Here is a 15,096-nt window from a genome sequence, read left to right on the forward strand (position 1 = left end):
GATCCACAAAGCCTACAGGTCCAGAGACATTGCGGCTGCAAAAGGCATACCAGGAGGAGTACGGCACTGCACAAACATTGGTCCTTGCGCACCTTTCTCATGCGGAAAATCCGCCAGTACTGTACTCAGGTTTCAAAAACTTTAGGGTTAGTGTTAGGGTTAAGTTCAAAGATGCACAAAGCCTAAAGGTCCAGAGATCCTGGGGCTGCAAAACACATGCCAAGAGGAGTACGGCACTGCAAAAACATTGCACCTTACACCACTTGTTCATGTGGGACACCCAAGCTGCTGGGGGCGTACGCAATATTATCCTGTGCCATTCAGGACAGGCTTAGCGTTGAAAGAGCTACAAAGCCTACAGGTCCAGAGACACTGGGGCTGCAAAAGGCATACCAAGATGAGTACAGCACTGCACCAACATCGGTCCTTTAACAACTTTCTCATGAGAAACTCCCATGGTGGTGAAGACATAAGCCTCAGTATTAGGGGTTAGGGGTTAGGGCTTGGCTTAGGCTTCAAAAAGCCACAAAGCCTACAGGTCCAGAGACACTGGGGCTGCAAAAGGCATGCAAAGATGGGTACTACAATTCACCAACATTAGTCCTTACAAAACCTTTCATGAGGAACACCCATGGTGGTAGAGACATGAGCCACAGGATTAGACTTTCAAAAAGTTTAGGGTTAGGGTTAGGGTTAGGGTTAGGGTTAGGGTTAGGGTTCAAAGATCCACAAAGCCTACAGGTCCAGAGACATTGCGGCTGCAAAAGGCATACCAGGAGGAGTACGGCACTGCACAAACATTGGTCCTTGCGCACCTTTCTCATGCGGAAAATCCGACAGTACTGTACTCAGGTTTCAAAAACTTTAGGGTTAGTGTTAGGGTTAAGTTCAAAGATGCACAAAGCCTAAAGGTCCAGAGATCCTGGGGCTGCAAAACACATGCCAAGAGGAGAACGGCACTGCAAAAACATTGCACCTTACACCACTTGTTCATGTGGGACACCCAAGCTGCTGGGGGCGTACGCAATATTATCCTGTGCCATTCAGGACAGGCTTAGCGTTGAAAGAGCTACAAAGCCTACAGGTCCAGAGACACTGGGGCTGCAAAAGCCATACCAAGATGAGTACAGCACTGCACCAACATCGGTCCTTTAACAACTTTCTCATGAGGAACTCCCATGGTGGTGAAGACATAAGCCTCAGTATTAGGGGTTAGGGGTTAGGGCTTGGCTTAGGCTTCAAAAAGCCACAAAGCCTACAGGTCCAGAGACACTGGGGCTGCAAAAGGCATACCAAGATGAGTACTACAATTCACCAACATTAGTCCTTACAAAACCTTTCATGAGGAACACCCATGGTGGTAGAGACATGAGCCACAGGATTAGACTTTCAAAAAGTTTAGGGTTAGGGTTAGGGTTAGGGTTAGGGTTCAAAGATCCACAAAGCCTACAGGTCCAGAGACATTGCGGCTGCAAAAGGCATACCAGGAGGAGTACGGCACTGCACAAACATTGGTCCTTGCGCACCTTTCTCATGCGGAAAATCCGCCAGTACTGTACTCAGGTTTCAAAAACTTTAGGGTTAGTGTTAGGGTTAAGTTCAAAGATGCAGAAAGCCTAAAGGTCCAGAGATCCTGGGGCTGCAAAACACATGCCAAGAGGAGTACGGCACTGCAAAAACATTGCACCTTACACCACTTGTTCATGTGGGACACCCAAGCTGCTGGGGGCGTACGCAATATTATCCTGTGCCATTCAGGACAGGCTTAGCGTTGAAAGAGCTACAAAGCCTACAGGTCCAGAGACACTGGGGCTGCAAAAGGCATACCAAGATGAGTACAGCACTGCACCAACATCGGTCCTTTAACAACTTTCTCATGAGGAACTCCCATGGTGGTGAAGACATAAGCCTCAGTATTAGGGGTTAGGGGTTAGGGCTTGGCTTAGGCTTCAAAAAGCCACAAAGCCTACAGGTCCAGAGACACTGGGGCTGCAAAAGGCATACCAAGATGAGTACTACAATTCACCAACATTAGTCTTTTACAAAACATTTCATGAGGAACACCCATGGTGGTAGAGACATGAGCCACAGGATTAGACTTTCAAAAAGTTTAGGGTTAGGGTTAGGGTTAGGGTTCAAAGATCCACAAAGCCTACAGGTCCAGAGACATTGCGGCTGCAAAAGGCATACCAGGAGGAGTACGGCACTGCACAAACATTGGTCCTTGCGCACCTTTCTCATGCGGAAAATCCGCCAGTACTGTACTCAGGTTTCAAAAAACTTTAGGGTTACTGTTAGGGTTAAGTTCAAAGATGCACAAAGCCTAAAGGTCCAGAGATCCTGGGGCTGCAAAACACATGCCAAGAGGAGTACGGCACTGCAAAAACATTGCACCTTACACCACTTGTTCATGTGGGACACCCAAGCTGCTGGGGGCGTACGCAATATTAGCATGTGCCATTCAGGACAGGCTTAGGGTTGAAAGAGCTACAAAGCCTACAGGTCCAGAGACACTGGGGCTGCAAAAGGCATACCAAGATGAGTACAGCACTGCACCAACATCGGTCCTTTAACAACTTTCTCATGAGGAACTCCCATGGTGGTGAAGACATAAGCCTCAGTATTAGGGGTTAGGGGTTAGGGCTTGGCTTAGGCTTCAAAAAGCCACAAAGCCTACAGGTCCAGAGACACTGGGGCTGCAAAAGGCATACAAAGATGAGTACTACAATTCACCAACATTAGTCCTTACAAAACCTTTCATGAGGAACACCCATGGTGGTAGAGACATGAGCCACAGGATTACACTTTCAAAAAGTTTAGGGTTAGGGTTAGGGTTAGGGTTAGGGTTAGGGTTCAAAGATCCACAAAGCCTACAGGTCCAGAGACATTGCGGCTGCAAAAGGCATACCAGGAGGAGTACGGCACTGCACAAACATTGGTCCTTGCGCACCTTTCTCATGCGGAAAATCCGCCAGTACTGTACTCAGGTTTCAAAAACTTTAGGGTTAGTGTTAGGGTTAAGTTCAAAGATGCACAAAGCCTAAAGGTCCAGAGATCCTGGGGCTGCAAAACACATGCCAAGAGGAGAACAGCACTGCAAAAACATTGCACCTTACACCACTTGTTCATGTGGGACACCCAAGCTGCTGGGGGCGTACGCAATATTATCCTGTGCCATTCAGGACAGGCTTAGCGTTGAAAGAGCTACAAAGCCTACAGGTCCAGAGACACTGGGGCTGCAAAAGGCATACCAAGATGAGTACAGCACTGCACCAACATCGGTCCTTTAACAACTTTCTCATGAGGAACTCCCATGGTGGTGAAGACATAAGCCTCAGTATTAGGGGTTAGGGGTTAGGGCTTGGCTTAGGCTTCAAAAAGCCACAAAGCCTACAGGTCCAGAGACACTGGGGCTGCAAAAGGCATACCAAGATGAGTACTACAATTCACCAACAGTAGTCCTTACAAAACCTTTCAGGAGGAACACCCATGGTGGTAGAGACATGAGCCACAGGATTAGACTTTCAAAAAGTTTAGGGTTAGGGTTAGGGTTAGGGTTCAAAGATCCACAAAGACTACAGGTCCAGAGACATTGCGGCTGCAAAAGGCATACCAGGAGGAGTACGGCACTGCACAAACATTGGTCCTTGCGCACCTTTCTCATGCGGAAAATCCGCCAGTACTGTACTCAGGTTTCAAAAAACTTTAGGGTTAGTGTTAGGGTTAAGTTCAAAGATGCACAAAGCCTAAAGGTCCAGAGATCCTGGGGCTGCAAAACACATGCCAAGAGGAGTACGGCACTGCAAAAACATTGCACCTTACACCACTTGTTCATGTGGGACACCCAAGCTGCTTGGGGAGTACGCAATATTATCCTGTGCCATTCAGGACAGGCTTAGCGTTGAAAGAGCTACAAAGCCTACAGGTCCAGAGACACTGGGGCTGCAAAAGCCATACCAAGATGAGTACAGCACTGCACAAACATCGGTCCTTTAACAACTTTCTCATGAGGAACTCCCATGGTGGTGAAGACATAAGCCTCAGTATTAGGGGTTAGGGGTTAGGGCTTGGCTTAGGCTTCAAAAAGCCACAAAGCCTACAGGTCCAGAGACATTGCGGCTGCAAAAGGCATACCAAGATGAGTACTACAATTCACCAACAGTAGTCCTTACAAAACCTTTCATGAGGAACACCCATGGGGGTAGAGACATGAGCCACAGGATTATATTTTCTAAAAGTTTAGGGTTAGGGTTAGGGTTAGGGTTAGGGTTCAAAGATCCACAAACCTACAGGTCCAGAGACATTGCGGCTGCAAAAGGCATACCAGGAGGAGTACGGCACTGCACAAACATTGGTCCTTGCGCACCTTTCTCATGCGGAAAATCCGCCAGTACTATACTCAGGTTTCAAAAACTTTAGGGTTAGTGTTAGGGTTAAGTTCAAAGACGCACAAAGCCTCAAGGTCCAGAGATCCTGGGGCTGCAAAACACATGCCAAGAGGAGTACGGCACTGCAAAAACATTGCACCTTACACCACTTGTTCATGTGGGACACCCAAGCTGCTGGGGGCGTACGCAATATTATCCTGTGCCATTCAGGACAGGCTTAGGGTTGAAAGAGCAACAAAGCCTACAGGTCCAGAGACACTGGGGCTGCAAAAGGCATACCAAGATGAGTACTACAATTCACCAACATTAGTCCTTACAAAACCTTTCATGAGGAACACCCATGGTGGTAGAGACATGAGCCACAGGATTATATTTTATAAATGTTTAGGGTTAGTGTTAGGGTTAGGGTTAGGGTTAGGGTTCAAAGATCCACAAAGCCTACAGGTCCAGAGACATTGCGGCTGCAAAAGGCATACCAGGAGGAGTACGGCACTGCACAAACATTGGTCCTTGCGCACCTTTCTCATGCGGAAAATCCGCCAGTACTATACTCAGGTTTCAAAAACTTTAGGGTTAGTGTTAGGGTTAAGTTCAAAGACGCACAAAGCCTAAAGGTCCAGAGATCCTGGGGCTGCAAAACACATGCCAAGAGGAGTACGGCACTGCAAAAACATTGCACCTTACACCACTTGTTCATGTGGGACACCCAAGCTGCTGGGGGCGTACGCAATATTATCCTGTGCCATTCAGGACAGGCTTAGCGTTGAAAGAGCTACAAAGCCTACAGGTCCAGAGACACTGGGGCTGCAAAAGCCATACCAAGATGAGTACAGCACTGCACCAACATCGGTCCTTTAACAACTTTCTCATGAGGAACTCCCATGGTGGTGAAGACATAAGCCTCAGTATTAGGGGGTAGGGGTTAGGGCTTGGCTTAGGCTTCAAAAAGCCACAAAGCCTACAGGTCCAGAGACACTGGGGCTGCAAAAGGCATACCAAGATGAGTACTACAATTCACCAACAGTAGTCCTTACAAAACCTTTCATGAGGAACACCCATGGTGGTAGAGACATGAGCCACAGGATTAGACTTGCAAAAAGTTTAGGGTTAGGGTTAGGGTTCAAAGATCCACAAAGCCTACAGGTCCAGAGACATTGCGGCTGCAAAAGGCATACCAGGAGGAGTACGGCACTGCACAAACATTGGTCCTTGCACACCTTTCTCATGCGGAAAATCCGCCAGTACTGTACTCAGGTTTCAAAAACTTTAGGGTTAGTGTTAGGGTTAAGTTCAAAGATGCACAAAGCCTAAAGGTCCAGAGATCCTGGGGCTGCAAAACACATGCCAAGAGGAGTACGGCACTGCAAAAACATTGCACCTTACACCACTTGTTCATGTGGGACACCCAAGCTGCTGGGGGCGTACGCAATATTAGCATGTGACATTCAGGACAGGGTTAGGGTTGAAAGAGCTACAAAGCCTACAGGTCCAGAGACACTGGGGCTGCAAAAGGCATACCAAGATGAGTACTACAGCACTGCACCAACATCGGTTCTATAACAACTTTCTCATGAGGAACTCCCATGGTGGTGAAGACAGAAGCCTCAGTATTAGGGGTTAGGGGTTAGGGCTTGGCTTAGGCTTCAAAAAGCCACAAAGCCTACAGGTCCAGAGACACTGGGGCTGCAAAAGGCATACCAAGATGAGTACTACAATTCACCAACAGTAGTCCTTACAAAACCTTTCATGAGGAAAACCCATGGTGGTAGAGACATGAGCCACAGGATTAGACTTTCAAAAAGTTTAGGGTTAGGGTTAGGGTTAGGGTTAGGGTTCAAAGATCCACAAAGCCTACAGGTCCAGAGACATTGCGGCTGCAAAAGGCATACCAGGAGGAGTACGGCACTGCACAAACATTGGTCCTTGCGCACCTTTCTCATGCGGAAAATCCGCCAGTACTGTACTCAGGTTTCAAAAACTTTAGGGTTACTGTTAGGGTTAAGTTCAAAGATGCACAAAGCCTAAAGGTCCAGAGATCCTGGGGCTGCAAAACACATGCCAAGAGGAGTACGGCACTGCAAAAACATTGCACCTTACACCACTTGTTCATGTGGGACACCCAAGCTGCTGGGGGAGTACGCAATATTATCCTGTGCCATTCAGGACAGGCTTAGCGTTGAAAGAGCTACAAAGCCTACAGGTCCAGAGACACTGGGGCTGCAAAAGCCATACCAAGATGAGTACAGCACTGCACAAACATCGGTCCTTTAACAACTTTCTCATGAGGAACTCCCATGGTGGTGAAGACATAAGCCTCAGTATTAGGGGTTAGGGGTTAGGGCTTGGCTTAGGCTTCAAAAAGCCACAAAGCCTACAGGTCCAGAGACATTGCGGCTGCAAAAGGCATACCAAGATGAGTACTACAATTCACCAACAGTAGTCCTTACAAAACCTTTCATGAGGAACACCTATGGGGGTAGAGACATGAGCCACAGGATTATATTTTCTAAAAGTTTAGGGTTAGGGTTAGGGTTAGGGTTAGGGTTCAAAGATCCACAAACCTACAGGTCCAGAGACATTGCGGCTGCAAAAGGCATACCAGGAGGAGTACGGCACTGCACAAACATTGGTCCTTGCGCACCTTTCTCATGCGGAAAATCCGCCAGTACTATACTCAGGTTTCAAAAACTTTAGGGTTAGTGTTAGGGTTAAGTTCAAAGACGCACAAAGCCTAAAGGTCCAGAGATCCTGGGTCTGCAAAACACATGCCAAGAGGAGTACGGCACTGCAAAAACATTGCACCTTACACCACTTGTTCATGTGGGACACCCAAGCTGCTGGGGGCGTACGCAATATTATCCTGTGCCATTCAGGACAGGCTTAGGGTTGAAAGAGCAACAAAGCCTACAGGTCCAGAGACACTGGGGCTGCAAAAGGCATACCAAGATGAGTACTACAATTCACCAACATTAGTCCTTACAAAACCTTTCATGAGGAACACCCATGGTGGTAGAGACATGAGCCACAGGATTATATTTTATAAATGTTTAGGGTTAGTGTTAGGGTTAGGGTTAGGGTTAGGGTTCAAAGATCCACAAAGCCTACAGGTCCAGAGACATTGCGGCTGCAAAAGGCATACCAGGAGGAGTACGGCACTGCACAAACATTGGTCCTTGCGCACCTTTCTCATGCGGAAAATCCGCCAGTACTATACTCAGGTTTCAAAAACTTTAGGGTTAGTGTTAGGGTTAAGTTCAAAGACGCACAAAGCCTAAAGGTCCAGAGATCCTGGGGCTGCAAAACACATGCCAAGAGGAGTACGGCACTGCAAAAACATTGCACCTTACACCACTTGTTCATGTGGGACACCCAAGCTGCTGGGGGCGTACGCAATATTATCCTGTGCCATTCAGGACAGGCTTAGCGTTGAAAGAGCTACAAAGCCTACAGGTCCAGAGACACTGGGGCTGCAAAAGCCATACCAAGCTGAGTACAGCACTGCACCAACATCGGTCCTTTAACAACTTTCTCATGAGGAACTCCCATGGTGGTGAAGACATAAGCCTCAGTATTAGGGGTTAGGGGTTAGGGCTTGGCTTAGGCTTCAAAAAGCCACAAAGCCTACAGGTCCAGAGACACTGGGGCTGCAAAAGGCATACCAAGATGAGTACTACAATTCACCAACAGTAGTCCTTACAAAACCTTTCATGAGGAACACCCATGGTGGTAGAGACATGAGCCACAGGATTAGACTTTCAAAAAGTTTAGGGTTAGGGTTAGGGTTAGGGTTCAAAGATCCACAAAGCCTACAGGTCCAGAGACATTGCGGCTGCAAAAGGCATACCAGGAGGAGTACGGCACTGCACAAACATTGGTCCTTGCGCACCTTTCTCATGCGGAAAATCCGCCAGTACTGTACTCAGGTTTCAAAAACTTTAGGGTTAGTGTTAGGGTTAAGTTCAAAGATGCACAAAGCCTAAAGGTCCAGAGATCCTGGGGCTGCAAAACACATGCCAAGAGGAGTACGGCACTGCAAAAACATTGCACCTTACACCACTTGTTCATGTGGGACACCCAAGCTGCTGGGGGCGTACGCAATATTAGCATGTGACATTCAGGACAGGGTTAGGGTTGAAAGAGCTACAAAGCCTACAGGTCCAGAGACACTGGGGCTGCAAAAGGCATACCAAGATGAGTACTACAGCACTGCACCAACATCGGTTCTATAACAACTTTCTCATGAGGAACTCCCATGGTGGTGAAGACAGAAGCCTCAGTATTAGGGGTTAGGGGTTAGGGCTTGGCTTAGGCTTCAAAAAGCCACAAAGCCTACAGGTCCAGAGACACTGGGGCTGCAAAAGGCATACCAAGATGAGTACTACAATTCACCAACAGTAGTCCTTACAAAACCTTTCATGAGGAAAACCCATGGTGGTAGAGACATGAGCCACAGGATTAGACTTTCAAAAAGTTTAGGGTTAGGGTTAGGGTTAGGGTTAGGGTTCAAAGATCCACAAAGCCTACAGGTCCAGAGACATTGCGGCTGCAAAAGGCATACCAGGAGGAGTACGGCACTGCACAAACATTGGTCCTTGCGCACCTTTCTCATGCGGAAAATCCGCCAGTACTGTACTCAGGTTTCAAAAACTTTAGGGTTACTGTTAGGGTTAAGTTCAAAGATGCACAAAGCCTAAAGGTCCAGAGATCCTGGGGCTGCAAAACACATGCCAAGAGGAGTACGGCACTGCAAAAACATTGCACCTTACACCACTTGTTCATGTGGGACACCCAAGCTGCTGGGGGAGTACGCAATATTAGCATGTGCCATTCAGGACAGGCTTAGCGTTGAAAGAGCTACAAAGCCTACAGGTCCAGAGACACTGGGGCTGCAAAAGGCATACCAAGATGAGTACAGCACTGCACCAACATCGGTCCTTTAACAACTTTCTCATGAGGAACTCCCATGGTGGTGAAGACATAAGCCTCAGTATTAGGGGTTAGGGGTTAGGGCTTGGCTTAGGCTTCAAAAAGCCACAAAGCCTACAGGTCCAGAGACACTGGGGCTGCAAAAGGCATACCAAGATGAGTACTACAATTCACCAACATTAGTCTTTTACAAAACCTTTCATGAGGAACACCCATGGTGGTAGAGACATGAGCCACAGGATTAGACTTTCAAAAAGTTTAGGGTTAGGGTTAGGGTTAGGGTTCAAAGATCCACAAAGCCTACAGGTCCAGAGACATTGCGGCTGCAAAAGGCATACCAGGAGGAGTACGGCACTGCACAAACATTGGTCCTTGCGCACCTTTCTCATGCGGAAAATCCGCCAGTACTGTACTCAGGTTTTCAAAACTTTAGGGTTAGTGTTAGGGTTAAGTTCAAAGATGCACAAAGCCTAAAGGTCCAGAGATCCTGGGGCTGCAAAACACATGCCAAGAGGAGTACGGCACTGCAAAAACATTGCACCTTACACCACTTGTTCATGTGGGACACCCAAGCTGCTGGGGGCGTACGCAATATTATCCTGTGCCATTCAGGACAGGCTTAGCGTTGAAAGAGCTACAAAGCCTACAGGTCCAGAGACACTGGGGCTGCAAAAGCCATACCAAGATGAGTACAGCACTGCACAAACATCGGTCCTTTAACAACTTTCTCATGAGGAACTCCCATGGTGGTGAAGACATAAGCCTCAGTATTAGGGGTTAGGGGTTAGGGCTTGGCTTAGGCTTCAAAAAGCCACAAAGCCTACAGGTCCAGAGACACTGGGGCTGCAAAAGGCATACCAAGATGAGTACTACAATTCACCAACAGTAGTCCTTACAAAACCTTTCATGAGGAACACCCATGGTGGTAGAGACATGAGCCACAGGATTATATTTTCTAAAAGTTTAGGGTTAGGGTTAGGGTTAGGGTTAGGGTTAGGGTTCAAAGATCCACAAAGCCTACAGGTCCAGAGACATTGCGGCTGCAAAAGGCATACCAGGAGGAGTACGGCACTGCACAAACATTGGTCCTTGCGCACCTTTCTCATGCGGAAAATCCGCCAGTACTGTACTCAGGTTTCAAAAACTTTAGGGTTAATGTTAGGGTTAAGTTCAAAGATGCACAAAGCCTAAAGTTCCAGAGATCCTGGGGCTGCAAAACACATGCCAAGAGGAGTACGGCACTGCAAAAACATTGCACCTTACACCACGTGTTCATGTGGGACACCCAAGCTGCTGGGGGCGTACGCAATATTATCCTGTGCCATTCAGGACAGGCTTAGGGTTGAAAGAGCTACAAAGCCTACAGGTCCAGAGACACTGGGGCTGCAAAAGGCATACCAAGATGAGTACAGCACTGCACCAACATCGGTCCTTTAACAACTTTCTCATGAGGAACTCCCATGGTGGTGAAGACATAAGCCTCAGTATTAGGGGTTAGGGGTTAGGGCTTGGCTTAGGCTTCAAAAAGCCACAAAGCCTACAGGTCCAGAGACACTGGGGCTGCAAAAGGCATACCAAGATGAGTACTACAAGTCACCAACATTAGTCCTTTACAAAACCTTTCATGAGGAACACCCATGGTGGTAGAGACATGAGCCACAGGATTAGACTTTCAAAAAGCTTAGGGTTAGGGTTAGGGTTCAAAGATCCACAAAGCCTACAGGTCCAGAGACATTGCGGCTGCAAAAGGCATACCAGGAGGAGTACGGCACTGCACAAACATTGGTCCTTGCGCACCTTTCTCATGCGGAAAATCAGCCAGTACTGTACTCAGGTTTCAAAAACTTTAGGGTTAGTGTTAGGGTGAAGTTCAAAGATGCACAAAGCCTAAAGGTCCAGAGATCCTGGGGCTGCAAAACACATGCTAAGAGGAGTACGGCACTGCAAAAACATTGCACCTTACACCACTTGTTCATGTGGGACACCCAAGCTGCTGGGGGCGTACGCAATATTGGCATGTGCCATTCAGGACAGGCTTAGGGTTGAAAGAGCTACAAAGCCTACAGGTCCAGAGACACTGGGGCTGCAAAAGGCATACCAAGATGAGTACTACAATACACCAACAGTAGTCCTTACAAAACCTTTCATGAGGAAAACCCATGGTGGTAGAGACATGAGCCACAGGATTAGACTTTCAAAAAGTTTAGGGTTAGGGTTAGGGTTAGGGTTCAAAGATCCACAAAGCCTACAGGTCCAGAGACATTGCGGCTGCAAAAGGCATACCAGGAGGAGTACGGCACTGCACAAACATTGGTCCTTGCGCACCTTTCTCATGCGGAAAATCCGCCAGTACTCTACTCAGGTTTCAAAAACTTTATGGTTAATGTTAGGGTTAAGTTCAAAGATGCACAAAGCCTAAAGGTCCAGAGATCCTGGGGCTGCAAAACACATGCCAAGAGAAGTACGGAACTGCAAAAACATTGCACCTTACACCACGTGTTCATGTGGGACACCCAAGCAGCTGGGGGCGTACGCAATATTATCCTGTGCAATTCAGGACAGGGTTAGTGTTGAAAGAGCTACAAAGCCTACAGGTCCAGAGACACTGGGGCTGCAAAAGGCATACCAAGATGAGTACAGCACTGCACCAACATCGGTCCTTTAACAACTTTCTCATGAGGAACTCCCATGGTGGTGAAGACATAAGCCTCAGTATTAGGGGTTAGGGGTTAGGGCTTGGCTTAGGCTTCAAAAAGCCACAAAGCCTACAGGTCCAGAGACACTGGGGCTGCAAAAGGCATACCAAGATGAGTACTACAATTCACCAACATTAGTCCTTTACAAAACCTTTCATGAGGAACACCCATGGTGGTAGAGACATGAGCCACAGGATTAGACTTTCAAAAAGTTTAGGGTTAGGGTTAGGGTTCAAAGATCCACAAAGCCTACAGGTCCAGAGACATTGCGGCTGCAAAAGGCATACCAGGAGGAGTACGGCACTGCACAAACATTGGTCCTTGCTCACCTTTCTCATGCGGAAAATCCGCCAGTACTGTACTCAGGTTTCCAAAACTTTAAGGTTAGTGTTAGGGTTAAGTTCAAAGATGCACAAACCCTAAAGGTCCAGAGATCCTGGGGCTGCAAAACACATGCTAAGAGGAGTACGGCACTGCAAAAACATTGCACCTTACACCACTTGTTCATGTGGGACACCCAAGCTGCTGGGGGCGTACGCAATATTATCCTGTGCCATTCAGGACAGGCTTAGGGTTGAAAGAGCTACAAAGCCTACAGGTCCAGAGACACTGGGGCTGCAAAAGGCATACCAAGATGAGTACTACAATTCACCAACAGTAGTCCTTACAAAACCTTTCATGAGGAAAACCCATGGTGGTAGAGACATGAGCCACAGGATTAGACTTTCAAAAAGTTTAGGGTTAGGGTTAGGGTTAGGGTTAGGGTTCAAAGATCCACAAAGCCTACAGGTCCAGAGACATTGCGGCTGCAAAAGGCATACCAGGAGGAGTACGGCACTGCACAAACATTGGTCCTTGCGCACCTTTCTCATGCGGAAAATCCGCCAGTACTATACTCAGGTTTCAAAAACTTTAGGGTTAGTTTTAGGGTTAAGTTCAAAGACGCACAAAGCCTAAAGGTCCAGAGATCCTGGGGCTGCAAAACACATGCCAAGAGGAGTACGGCACTGCAAAAACATTGCACCTTACACCATTTGTTCATGTGGGACACCCAAGCTGGTGGGGGCGTACGCAATATTATCCTGTGCCATTCAGGACAGGCTTAGGGTTGAAAGAGCTACAAAGCCTACAGGTCCAGAGACACTGGGGCTGCAAAAGGCATACCAAGATGAGTACTACAATTCACCAACATTAGTCCTTTACAAAACCTTGCATGAGGAACACCCATGGTGGTAGAGACATGAGCCACAGGATTAGACTTTCAAAAAGTTTAGGGTTAGGGTTAGGGTTAGGGTTCAAAGATCCACAAAGCCTACAGGTCCAGAGACATTGCGGCTGCAAAAGGCATACCAGGAGGAGTACGGCACTGCACAAACATTGGTCCTTGCGCACCTTTCTCATGCGGAAAATCCGCCAGTACTCTACTCAGGTTTCAAAAACTTTAGGGTTACTGTTAGGGTTAAGTTCAAAGATGCACAAAGCCTAAAGGTCCAGAGATCCTGGGGCTGCAAAACACATGCCAAGAGGAGTATGGCACTGCAAAACATTGCACCTTACACCACTTGTTCATGTGGGACACCCAAGCTGCTGGGGGCGTACGCAATATTATCCTGTGCCATTCAGGACAGGCTTAGGGTTGAAAGAGCTACAAAGCCTACAGGTCCAGAGACACTGGGGCTGCAAAAGGCATACCAAGATGAGTACTACAATTCACCAACAGTAGTCCTTACAAAACCTTTCAGGAGGAACACCCATGGTGGTAGAGACATGAGCCACAGGATTAGACTTTCAAAAAGTTTAGGGTTAGGGTTAGGGTTAGGGTTAGGGTTCAAAGATCCACAAAGCCTACAGGTCCACAGACATTGCGGCTGCAAAAGGCATACCAGGAGGAGTACGGCACTGCACAAACATTGGTCCTTGCGCACCTTTCTCATGCGGAAAATCCGCCAGTACTATACTCAGGTTTCAAAAACTTTAGGGTTAATGTTAGGGTTAAGTTCAAAGATGCACAAAGCCTAAAGTTCCAGAGATCCTGGGGCTGCAAAACACATGCCAAGAGGAGTACGGCACTGCAAAAACATTGCACCTTACACCACGTGTTCATGTGGGACACCCAAGCTGCTGGGGGCGTACGCAATATTAGCATGTGCCATTCAGGACAGGCTTAGGGTTGAAAGAGCTACAAAGCCTACAGGTCCAGAGACACTGGGGCTGCAAAAGGCATACCAAGATGAGTACAGCACTGCACCAACATCGGTCCTTTAACAACTTTCTCATGAGGAACTCCCATGGTGGTGAAGACATAAGCCTCAGTATTAGGGGTTAGGGGTTAGGGCTTGGCTTAGGCTTCAAAAAGCCACAAAGCCTACAGGTCCAGAGACACTGGGGCTGCAAAAGGCATACCAAGATGAGTACTACAATTCACCAACAGTAGTCCTTTACAAAACCTTTCATGAGGAACACCCATGGTGGTAGAGACATGAGCCACAGGATTAGACTTTCAAAAAGTTTAGGGTTAGGGTTAGGGTTCAAAGATCCACAAAGCCTACAGGTCCAGAGACATTGCGGCTGCAAAAGGCATACCAGGAGGAGTACGGCACTGCACAAACATTGGTCCTTGCGCACCTTTCTCATGCGGAAAATCCGCCAGTACTCTACTCAGGTTTCAAAAACTTTAGGGTTACTGTTAGGGTTAAGTTCAAAGATGCACAAAGCCTAAAGGTCCAGAGATCCTGGGGCTGCAAAACACATGCTAAGAGGAGTACGGCACTGCAAAAACATTGCACCTTACACCACTTGTTCATGTGGGACACCCAAGCTGCTGGGGGCGTACGCAATATTAGCATGTGCCATTCAGGACAGGCTTAGGGTTGAAAGAGCTACAAAGCCTACAGGTCCAGAGACACTGGGGCTGCAAAAGGCATACCAAGATGAGTACAGCACTGCACCAACATCGGTCCTTTAACAACTTTCTCATGAGGAACTCCCATGGTGGTGAAGACATAAGCCTCAGTATTAGGGGTTAGGGGTTAGGGCTTGGCTTAGGCTTCAAAAAGCCACAAAGCCTACAGGTCCAGAGACACTGG

The sequence above is a fragment of the Psittacula echo genome (assembly GCF_963264785.1).
Source record: "Psittacula echo genome assembly, chromosome: 6".
NCBI classification, from domain to species: Eukaryota; Metazoa; Chordata; class Aves; order Psittaciformes; family Psittacidae; genus Psittacula; species Psittacula echo.